This window comes from Lissotriton helveticus, chromosome 4_1 (genome assembly GCF_964261635.1).
Source record: "Lissotriton helveticus chromosome 4_1, aLisHel1.1, whole genome shotgun sequence".
NCBI lineage: Eukaryota > Metazoa > Chordata > Amphibia > Caudata > Salamandridae > Lissotriton > Lissotriton helveticus.
In genome coordinates, this window is record NC_136063.1 from 1309842602 (window position 1) to 1309855273 (window position 12672).

The 12672-nt window shown below is 46.8% G+C and overlaps 1 protein-coding gene across 3 annotated transcripts in view; it reads left to right on the top strand.

Moving 5' to 3' along the window:
- The window catches only part of HIVEP1 (HIVEP zinc finger 1), a 530052-nt gene that overhangs the window by 172453 nt on the left and 344927 nt on the right, over positions 1-12672 (top strand). The window lies entirely within an intron of this gene.

The window sequence follows — 12672 nt, forward strand, 5'->3', positions numbered from 1 at the left end:
GTAGCTAGGAGTATATGCCGGTAGTCTTCATAAATTTCATCACGATAACCCAATGCATTTCGGGCCCAAGGCTACCGATTAAGGCTTCGGCATGTTTGTAGCGTATGAGGTTATAGTTATGCTAGTAAAATGCCTCGCACGTGTCGTTGGAGGAATCCTGCATAATGTGAACAATTTGGATGAACTTTTTGAATAAACTTTGGAACTAACTTGGTTTGAAATGTTGCATAATTGACATGCTTTCATTACCGCTGTGCGTCCAGGAATGGGGTAAGAGCTTGCCCCATTGTTCCTGATGGATATTCATATTTTCGTGGCTTCGGGCAGACCACGACTCTGGGCCAGCACGCGAATAAACACAAAATGGACAAAATAATGAAAAAATAGGTGTGCACTTCGTCATTTCCTTTGGGTTACTAGACCTTGGTCAGTGTTCAATGCTACTAAATCTGAATCGTACTCTGTCTTCCTATTCAAAGTTATGTTTCTTAGAAAACATCCAATTAATTAACCTAAATTCAGGTGGATTTGATGAATTACATTTGCATCCAGCCAAGCATTGAGGATTAAAGCCACGATAGAGAGAAAATAGCCACAGCTTTCCTGCCTATAATCATGGACAATACATCAGGCAAATGTATAATACCTTGGACAGTGTGTCCCATCTGCAACAGCATATGGTTATAAAAGTGGTGTAGTGAGTTCTATATGGTGTTGCTTAGACAGGCAGCAACATGTTATTTGTGGTTTTAACTTTTTGCTGTTAGCTGGCCACACTTGCAGAAAGCTGGGATTACAACTGATTTAACGGCCAGTAAACTTCTGAGGAGTAGATAATTGGCCACATTGCTCAATATTTCCAGAAGTGAGCATCATAGTGTGGAGGCGTGAAGAGAGAACCCTATGTTTCAATCCCTGAATTTCTTTTAAAATATGGATCCTTCTGCAGACAAAGGTTAGCTGAGCAACAAAAATATCTTCTCAATTTATTTCAAATCCTGTGCCAGTAAAAAAATTAAAAAAGGCTGGGGTCGAACAATGCATGACAGGTAGGCGAGCCTATGTTGATACATCATACACCATTAAGGTGACATTAAAATGGGTTTGCTTAATTTTCAAAAACCCAATGAGTGGCGCAAAAGCACGAGTGAAGAGGTAACCTTCACATATCCTCTGATTTGTTGACACAGTAATGAAGTGTGACATTCTTCCAAATATCTTTATTATTATCTGTATCTGTTGTGTTCCCTAGTTGATGTGTAGTCCACAAGGCGCCCAGCCTATACCAGTGAGGTCCTAATGCTTCATTTTAGTCAGGGACTCCAGGCAAAGAAGTATTTGTATTTGATAATTCAGAGGCGATATTACATTTTGGAGCTCAGATACGTGTAACTCTTTGGAAGAGGAGGAAGAATGAAGATGCTCACTGTGAATCGGACAGTCCACGTCCAGACTAGTAGGGTAAGTGGATAACTCTCAAAACTGCAATAGGTATTTTGTATATTTATAATTCAACTCGTGGTATTCTGAAAATAAGGCTTAGTGATGAACTTGCGGCTTTCAGTAGCATCCTCTGTTTGGGTCTGCCCCTTGAGTCGTACCCTCAGTTATTTGCTTCATAGACATTTGTGTTCACATTGCCTCGGAGTGAGCCCCATGTACTCTGCAAACCTAGAGCCAGTGATACCTACTGCTATACAGGAGGTCCAAGGAGGCTGTGATCTGTAAACCCTATGCTGGGAGAATGTGCAGATCACATTGGAAGCATGTATCTTCTTCTTGTCTTAGAGATGTTGGCTGTATGTTTTTACTGTGGTTATGTTCAACTACGGGATGTTTTTTGCGTATACCAAATCGGGAAGGGAAATCTACTCTGTATTCTTTCGTGCCATTGTAGTACACGGATGCAAAAACATTAAAGTTAACTTTCTGGATGCCGTAACAGACCGTATTTTTAGCGGCATAGGAAGGGGGTGTGGTGGGTTTGGGCCGCTCTGGGTGTCATCACTGAGGGGGGTGACAAAATGGCAAAAATATGATTTTAAAATAAAAAACTTTTTAGGGCTCACAACACTTTTAAAAAAAGAAATATTTTTTAAGAGTGGTGCCCAGCAAAGAAGAAAACATAAAGGCAAAGCTTTAAGTATCTTATTTTTATTTCTTTTAATAATTTCAATGTCGGGGGGTGGTTGGGGGGGGTTGGGGTGACAAGAAAATTTCCGCACCGGATACCACCTGACCTTGCTACGCCACTGCATATTTCTCCAGAAGAGTTGCTGTGCTGCATGTGTTTATTAGCTGCGATAATTAGCTCTTGTATTAAATATACATTGCCCGAGCTTTCAAATAAATACATGATGCCCTTTTTGTATTTTGCCATATAAAAAGGAAAGAAATATGGCCCAATTTGCAGGATATGTCTGCACAACCAGGCCACAACGCGAATTGAATCCGAAAATCTATATTTGCTTTGAGATTACTCGGATATGTTGCTGCTCAGGTTCTCTCCCCCTTTTCATATCTTTCATTTGCCTATGTTTCCCAACGGGAAACAGCCTTTACAACAAGGCTTTTACCTCGCTGTACTTTTACCACACATTTTGTACCACGCATGTTTTTAGAACGCATATGCTTTTATAACGTATGCCTTTACCATGTATTTTAGGTAAGTTCAGGGGTGTGGGAGGGTCTCACCCCCACAAATACATAGTATATATATATATGTATGTGTGTGTGTGTGTATATATCTATAAAATAATGCGTGATAAAGGCACAAGTTGTAAAACCATATGAGATCTAAAACAACGCGGGGTAAAAAATGCGTGGTATAGGCTGCAGAGTATTTCCCTGCGTTGTTCCATCATACAACCTTTCCCAACAGTAGTTTTATACTAATGAAATGTTGCCAACAATATATTTCCATCACATTGCTGCATATTGAAGAGCTCTTTCTCCTCAGTTGTCTGCTGGTATCCACACTGGAGAATGTTTAAACAAGCCCACAGTGCAGAAGGCCACGAATGAAAAGGGGGGGCTCTTGGCCCCCCCGCCCGCATGGTGGCGCGGCGATCGCCTCCTCCTCCGTGCTTCTCAGTGATGGGGCGTGCCCTCCTGGGCGCGCCCCACCACCGATTGGTTGGCGCCCTCCCTGACCCGGATGGCATTGTAGGACATCCGGGTCAGGGGGCGGGCCACAGGAGGGGCTGGATGGGGGGCGTGGCCGCCCCCCATCGGGCCCCTCATGGATAAAGAAGCGGGGAGCGCCCGGGAGACCCTCTTGGTCCCTGGGCGCTCCCCCACATCTTGTCGTGCCCCGCGCTCGGGGCTTCTTGTTTGCCCACCCACCATCCCTGGAACTAAATGGTTGATGCTTTACTAGTCTGGTTTAGGTGTAATTTGCTAGGATTTTGTGACCATAATTTTCCATGCGTAAGTTCACTTTATCTGGTTTGTATATTTTGCTGATGATGCTTTCTTTAGGAATTTTTCCCCCTTTTTTAGTGAACTGGGCTGAAATGTGTTTTGATGTTGCAATTGTGTTTAGGCCTTTTCTCCCTTTGTAGCTTTACGTGGATGCGTGTTGTGATTTAGCCAGTGTAGTTGTCCTTTAGAATTTTTTTCCATAGGTCGTCGTATTTATTAGGTATGGGGCATGCGGTAAGGTCATGACCGGTGAGCAGCTATTTCAAGGTCTGAGGGGGCGGGCATCATCCTATGAAGGTTTCCGCCCAGGGGGAGGAGGCCATTGGCCCCTCCTAGAACTTCAGGGGCAAGGTAACTGGTGCTTCAAAGGAGCGCGGGTTGGAGTAGTCACGCTTTCCTTAGGCTGGTAGCCACCCCGCGCGCGCATACTTATGACGTCACCGGATGGCGCAGAGTAAGGGCCTTCCTTTAGTGGGTAAATAGAGTTCACGGCGTGGACCGGGTAATTACCGGGCCCGGCTGCGCATGCGCACATCTCTAGGTGAGGCACAGCTAGTAGGACCTGACACCGGTTAGCGACCTTGCCATATGGCCAGAAATGTAGTATACAAAAATCTAGATGAGGATGTTAGATTCGATTAGGAAACAATCTGTATTCGAGTTTCTGTTAAGGTTAGTCCCTCAAACTTGTTGACAATATTGTATCTAATGTCCTGCTGATTTTTGTATAAATTGTTTACCATGCAATTAAAGTTTATTAATTTTATATCTTAATAAATACGGCCGGGGGGTCTTGCGACCTCCCGCCTTCCAAAGATAACCATGTTTCATGTCCATGTGTCCGGGGGTTGGTGTGGTCATATGGGAGGGGGCGTCAGCCAGTCGCTGACCATGTAGTATTGGGGGCATGATTTGATCATGCTTACCACCTGCTCTCAAAGCAGTCCCATGGCCTGCAGCCTATCAGATAATTTCCAAAGTGACAGAATGACCAATCCGGCTGTGGTCTGGCAGCCGTGATTCCTTCCTTTCTTCATAGCGAAGTGCAGGGGATGGAGGGGTGGACACTATTGAACAAAAAAGTCAAATGTGTTACTTGTAAATAAAATATTTTTGTTGGGTACATACTAGATAAAACACCATAAGTGTGATCTTGGCTAAGCCCAGAGCTGGGTTCCGTGCTCACTGAGACTTAGTACTCGAACTGAGGCCTAAGTAGGCTGAAACGTGCCTGGGGTTGCCTTTGTGCCCATTCGGAGGGGATGTGGTCAGGCAGTTCGGACTGTTACCGTTGGAGCAGGAACAGTGCTGGTTTACATATGTTTATGAACTTGAATGCAGCTCTAGTGATTGCAAGTCTGAGACATTTGCAAGCATCCCAACCATTTCTATGTTGTCTTTGAATAAAACAAGGCATCCAAATATTTCTCATTGTTTAAGACAGCTGTACATTTTCCATGTGACCCCTTTGGACACTGTTGCATTGTGGGAGATCAGGAGCATTATTTTCATTTTCCTCACAGCACCAGTATTTAATACTCATTTGGAAAATTGAAATCCAGATCAGTTTATTGGTGCATCATTGGTTTGGTACCAAAGCATCCAGTAGCTTGATCCCTGAAATTAAACAGTGTCATATTGTTGCATGATAATGATGGTTTTTATAATTGCCCTAACGGCCATATCAGTGCTACAAGGACAGTGTTTTTAATTGCCATACACTGCAAATGTGCTTTCTTTAGTGAGCATAACTACACATTCCGCTTTGCCTTTTAAATCCCTTAATTCCAGTGGCATATTTTAGAAAGCTGACTATAATCTGTTTGTGCGGTGATCATTTAAACACTGGCTTGAAGCCAGCCATGAATATCAATTATCTCATTTAACTCAATTAAAAACACAGCCCAAAATAGGTTACAATCGCACACATGACCCTAATTATTCACCAGACTGCAAATTGTGGCTCAGCAAATCCAGATAATACAAACATTGTGAGAACAGTGAAGGAGTACATCACTCATAAGTGCATTCACAAACACGTGTTTATTCAGATCCAACTGCCAAAAGATGCAAACCGAAGAATGCATGCACATATGGGAGGTGCAATGCCAATAACACAGTTTGCATTCACGTACTTGAGGAATGTGCCTCATGGGGCATGTTGATGTTTTCTACATATGTATCCTAGTGTAAACAAACATTCACCAAGCCAACATGTCTGACTACATTTAAGAACCAGCTAAAACATTTTTTTAAAGTTGGTTTTAGTGATTGTGGAAAAAATATATATATTCAAAACTAATAGGTCTCATAGTCTTAATGTGAATGCTATAGTGTTGGCTTTGCCAATGCTTGTTTTTAAAGAATTGTTAAGAGAAGCAAAACAAATCGAAATACTGGAGGAAAAGCAAACACGTGTATTACGGTATCTTGAAAATTAATATTGAAATTCATATTTTGAATCTTTACAAGCAACTTGAAGAGTTCTAGAAATCTCACATGAAACATGTTGCTTGTCATCCAGTTAAAAAATATCAGGACTAGAAGTTGATGATACCTAAAAATACTTTACAGCTGTCAGAAGAAGTGTCAGAATGTAAAAGGAAATACTAGCTATTGACTTTTGGCACAACTTGGAACTGAAACAAATTTTGGGCTCTTCACTAGCCTATGCGTTAGATTTATGGACCTCAGGGAGAGGAGACCTCTTTTCAGTCACTGTATGTACACCTCCTGCCTTAAATGCGGAGTAAGTGAATGTTGCGCATTTGCCCTCTCCTAGAGAGCCATAAATGCAGCTTTTTGCACTAAGCCATTGGCTTTCATGCAACACGTGGAACACTGGAGATAATAAAAACCCCACCCAATTTAAAATCTGCTCTTTAGTCACACCCGTCAAATCTATACATTTCACTGTGTTTTTACAGATGTGCTTGGAGGCTTGGAGAACAACACAGTAAACCTAGCATGGGTATGTTCTGTGGAAAGAAGCACATGGGGGAAATTGCAAGAAAACACATGCTCCTGTAGAGTGCTCAAAGGAAAAGAAACAAGCATTTACAATGCAATGGTTTTGCCTTTGTTAAAGTTAGAGCTATTGGCATTGCTCTTGACATTATTTTTATTTATGTTTTTTTTAACATAAATAAATGGCATTGTCATTTACAATGCCACTAGCTTTATCTCTCGCAAATGACACACACAAACACACACAGAGCCCCCCCACACACACCCACACAGAGCCCCCCACACACAGCCACACAGAGCCCCCCACACACACAGCCACACAAAGCTCCCCACACAGAGCCCTCCACACACCCACACAGAGCCTTCCACACACACCCACACAGCACAAGCAGGCAACAGGGGCACGAAAACGGAGGCACAAGCAGGCAACAGGGGCACACGGAGGCACAAGCAGGCAATATGGGGCACACGGAGGCACAAGCAGGCAACAGGGTCACGAAAACAAGCACAAGCAGGCAAAAGGGTCACAAGCAGGAATTGTAATTTAGACGGGGCTGAAGTGGAGAACGGTCAGTAGGGAAGTAGTGCGGCTGGTGCAGTGGTACCAGGCTGAAAGGTGAGAGGGGCTGTCTGCACCCCAGTTTGGACAGTTTCCACTACCTAACAGGGATTGGTGGGAGGGGGGTGTACTTCTTGCTTTCTTTAGGGCTGTTACTTTGGGGACGCAGTGCACGCTCTTGCCTGCTGCCTGCTGCCGCCGGGACACGACAACAGGCAGGGAGAGGACAGGCTGGGAGAGGGCAGGGAGGGGACAGGCTGGGAGAGGGCAGGCTGGGAGAGGGCAGGGAGGGGACAGGCTGGGAGAGGGCAGGTTGGGAGAGGGCAGGCTGGAAGTGGACAAGCTGGGAGAGGACAGGCTGGGAAAGGTCATGGAGGGGACAGGCTGGGAGAGGGCAGGCTGGAAGTGGACAGGCTGGAAGAGGACAGGCTGGGAAAGGGAAGGGAGGGGACAGGCTGGGAGAGGGCAGGCTGGGAGTGGGCAGGCTGGGAGAGGGCAGGCTGGGAGAGGGCAGGCTGGGAGTGGGCAGGCTGGGAGTGGGCAGGCTGGGAGTGGGCAGGCTGGGAGTGGGCAGGCTGGGAGTGGGCAGGCTGCGAGAGGGCAGGCTGCGAGAGGGCAGGCTGCGAGAGGGCAGGCTGGGAGAGGGCAGGCTGGGAGAGGGCAGGCTGGGAGAGGGCAGGCTGGGAGGGGACAGGCTGGGAGAGGGCAGGCTGGGAGAGGGCAGGCTGGGAGAGGGCAGGCTGGGAGAGGGCAGGCTGGGAGTGGGCAGGCTGGGAGTGGGCAGGCTGGGAGTGGGCAGGCTGGGAGTGGACAGGCTGCGAGAGGACAGGCTGCGAGAGGACAGGCTGCGAGAGGGCAGGCTGCGAGAGGGCAGGCTGGGAGAGGGCAGGCTGGGAGAGGGCAGGCTGGGAGAGGGCAGGCTGGGAGAGGGCAGGCTGGGAGAGGGCAGGCTGGGAGAGGGCAGGCTGGGAGAAGGCAGGCTGGGAGAGGGCAGGCTGGGAGAGGACAGGCTGGGAGAGGGCAGGCTGGGAGAGGGCAGGCTGGGAGAGGACAGGCTGGGAGAGGACAGACTGGGAGAGGGCAGGCTGGGAGAGGGCAGGCTGGGAGAGGGCAGGCTGGGAGAGGGCAGGCTGGGAGAGGGCAGGCTGGGTGACGACAGGCTGGGAAGCAGAGAGGGTCTTAACTGAGAAGTCTGCCAGTGCGGAGCTCTCCGGGGCGCAGAGCAGCAGCAGGGCCCAGCAGAGCAGGGCGGGGGGCGGTAGGGGCTCGCAGAGGTGTCTCCTGGGGCAGCCGACCAGGTCCACCATGGTTTGGCTCCGAGCCCCAAGCTCACATGGTGCCAGCCCTCCTCCGGGGCAGGCGCTTCACACCTTTGTGACACTTCACACCCCTTCACTGGCCTCTTTTTAACAGAAGGCGATGGTTGTCAAGCTACGCTCCTTGCTAATAAACTAGCGGGTCAAAAAGGGACATTTGCACCTAAAGTATCGGAGAAACCGATACTGGAAACGCACACAAGGGCTGAAGTAATGTGCTTAATTAATTTTATTCAACGCACTCCAATTTAACATATATGAGATATGATCACATTTACAGGAGCACATTATGCATTTTACGGACCTTCATTTGAAAACATGGACACATAAAACGTAGACACAACCATGCATACTAAGGCCGAGGGAGACAGCCTGGCATCTGATATATTGGGTATCACCAGTTCTTGTCCTTGTGTCTCGTCCATGCAACGAAAGTACTGACGTTCTCAGATGGGTGTGCGTTTACCTATGAGCAGGGCATATAGGATCTGAATGAGGGGCTCGTGTTTCAGCCCCCTAAAGGCAGTACTGGGGATCCGTTCCAGAATCCCCTCGTAGATGCGCCGTGCCACCTCCTGGTCCGAGGGCTGAAATTCCCGAATGTAAACCCGGTCCTTGGTCCTGGCATCCTCCTCTTCAGCGGCGACAAAGGACGAGGAGACCGGGGCAGCTGCTGGCATCAAGGGCCACATCTGGGAGGAGGACACGATCTGGGCATCTTTCTGTGTGCTCCCCGGTATGGAATTGTGATCTTCAGCCACTATTTTAGTCTCGCAAACCATTTTGGAAGACGAATACATCCTAAGTCATTCCGATCCTTATGACTCGTGGGGGGGGGGCTCGCGCGGGGTGAGGGGGGGGGGGGAGACTTGGGGGTGCGGGGGGGGACGGGACTTGGGGGTGCGGGCGGGGGGTGGGGACTCGCGCGGGGGGTAAAAAGTAAATTTTTTTAAAATAAGAAAACTTACCTGACTGCCCGTTTCCGCGTCAGAGCAGAGGAAGCAGCTCTAGTGATGACGCGACTCTTTGCACCTGCCCTCCTCACCACATCTGTTGCCTACAGCCACCGGAAGCCCCTCTTTTTCGTCCACTTCTCACCACATCCAGTTTAGATTACAATTTACAAGTCAAGCGCCTCGAGGCCAGGCTTCCCTCCTCTGCTTGCTAACACCCTTCACAGTTTGCTACACTATTGGTTAAAGCTTTGCTGATGCATTGCTGCTCTCAAGTTGCTGCCAGTGCCAGTTTAGTTGCTCCCTTGGTTAATCATTTACATAGTTACACCCATGTTTATGCCATGGCTTTGAAAATAAATGTGGCCCATTAACACATAACATGTTATTTAGATTAACCGTACTAATAAGCACACATTCACACGTTACTACTTCGGTGCAAAGATCAAATTAGATGTTATTATCACAATTCATCAAAAGAAGCAGGAGAAAAACACCTATGTTGCTTCACAGATTGCATTCAACTATTACTCTACACAGGGAAACAACTCCCCTAATAGTCACAGATATCCCTTCGGTGTGGTTGTACAGTGCTGAACAAATTGCAATAGCCTCTGCATCCTGATTTCAGTGAAATATGGTTACAAAAATAAATAAAGAAAAGAAACACAATAAAATTCTCCGGCACAAACCATATATGCAGGTGCACAATATATAACATGAGATTTAGTACCACAGTTGAGTTTAGGGAGGGGGGTCATGGCCTGTTTTACAATGGAAATAAAAGACAAATTATATACCTGCGTGTTTATTATATATATATGTGTGTGTTTACACACACACACACACACAACTCCCGCTCCCGAGGAATAATTTATGTATCTCATTGATTTCCTTTTTCCTGGTCACAAGCTGATTACTCGAGTTGACAGAAAATATCCGAATACAACGAACACATCCAAACATGATACCCGGATTCACCACTAGTATTGATGCAATCAGCCTCCCCTGCAAGAAATGTACACAAAACGGGGACATTTCCATTGAAACCACGGACCACTGCAAGCCGAACGCTGCAGGAATCTGCGAGGCAACCCTTCACTTCTGCATACAATTGTGCTCATTGTGCAATGTATGCGTTCATAAAATCTCCCTCTTCTCAAGAGCACACTCGAACATGCCCTGTTCTTGTACCACAGAGAACGGACAGCCGAACAACAGGTGCAGTATTTGCATTTCTGTTTTCAAAAACATGATCCGTTTTAAAAAAAAGAGGCCAAGTATTCCATACCTAGTGTGGCAAAACAATCATGAAATATAAAAAATACATAACGGGTGACAAGTGTTTTATGGTCTAAGGTGGGGATGGACATCTTGTGAGTAAGGGGAGAGCACAGTAAATTCCCGCTTCCTTTCCCCCATCTTCCTTCTCTCCCTAAACTCTCACGAGCTCTCGAGAAGAGAGAGACACTCGGGAGAGCACCTACCGTGCCACATTCACACGCGCACAGACGGTGCTGTCACAGGTACCCTATGACGCAGAGGAGACTGCAGCAGACACTTCCACGTGCCGAGCTGCGCGAGGCCCGCGGTGCCCAGTGTAACATGGCGCTCCCAGTGCCAGGCACCAGAGCCACGCCCCCACCAGACTTGTAATTAAATATGTGTCAGCCTCCTGTCACCAGGAAGCTTCTCGGCACCAGCAAGGGAGGTTAATCGCTTTTTTAGGGCAGTGGCTAGATTGCTACTTGATACATTATGGAGCCCCATTGTTAATCCTCCTGGCTGCCCCACTTGGCCAGACAGACTGTGTGATCCTCGGACGCTAGCTTTAGCCAAGTGTGCCTCAGTTCTATTCGCAGGATACAACGGAGAGCGGGAGGGGGGCGGGAACGGCCACACACTGACAGCGGAGGGGGAGGGAGGGGGGGGTGCGAACAGACACACACGGACACACTGACAGCGGAGGGGGGGGTGGGGGAGCGGGAACAGACACACACGGCAAAAAAAACAAAGCACTCACGCAAGCAGGAAGGCGGGTGCCGGCTCAATGCCGGACCAGATTCGGGGGCGTTCCCGGCTTTCGGCTGACGTCGCGTGACGTCGGCAAAAGCCAAAGAATCTCGGGAACGCCCCCGAATCTGGTCCGGCATTGACGGACAGGCCCCTCGTCCAATGGCTAGGCTCCATTTATGGAGCCAGCCAATGAATGACGAGGGCCGACCCAAAGCCACACTACAGTTCTCATCAGGTTTTCGCCTGCGCGAAAAAGATGCGCAGAGCGCATCTTTTCGCCAGGCAAAACCTAAAAAAGTAGTTACCCAATGTAAATTGTTGATGCATACCAGTCATCTATTCAAAATGATCGTAAAGACGCTAGGCTCAAGTTGTGGCAGGAAGAGACTAAACACAAGAATAAGGAGGACCGTCATTGAACAAGTAGCAAGTAAATGAGATTGGCAAGAAAGACAACAACTTGATTAGTAATGGGTTTCCTACAAAGCCTTCTCTAAGTATCATTATTGTACACCGTACGCCTTTGAAAACAAACTATTAGAAGCTGGCTTAGTTAAGACCTAAAACTAACTTCTTTCTGTATAGAATGCATCAGAGATAAAGAATTTTAAAATATGATGTTCAGTGTACTTCTGCTTGATGACTCCGGTTTCTAGAGCTGGACTAAAGGCCACTCGTTAAAAAAAATTAAAAAAAATAAGCGCTGTCCAGATAGGTGGACTTAAACAAAACAGAATCAGCTGGGAACGCTTCCTCGCTCGCCAAATCGTACAATGCTACAATAATGCAACCACACCTGAAAGTGGCCCTAAGCAAAGGGTGTAGATTATGTATCCAGTGCACCCGTTGTATGGTTCTTCCAATAAACTAGTTGAGTACTATTTGGAAATCGCCAGCTGTCCTATCTAAATGCAGATTCTGTGATTATAAGCGATGCAGAACATATTCTGCTGCTGTCCAGCCGTTTTATTAGCACATTGCACTTTATTGGAATCAATGCTTTTGAGGTATGAGGCTTTAACATGCAAATAAGCCCTTGACCTCTGCTTGAGGATTACTGCCCCGCATGGACCAAGCCTGTTTGGCAAGTTTATAAATAAAATAGTTACTGCAATGAACTTAAACGAAAAGCCTAGGCTGACTGTAGATAAAGGAAATATGTATTCATTCTGATCGCCTTCAAACTACTTATAGGATGCCAGGGTTTTTAAAATTCTACTTCTTATTTTCTCCATGGATTTTGTCTGGTTTTACTGTGTTTGTTGTATAAATTTTAAGTCATCGAATCAATAAAAATTAACAGTTTACTCCTGCGATGTAAAATAGTGCTGCTCTGTCGAGCAAGACCTTTAAAAATTTCGTCCTGACATCAGCATAAATGTAATTATTTCATGTTATTTAATATTTGTTTAGCACTCAACTGCCTCTAACTGCATGG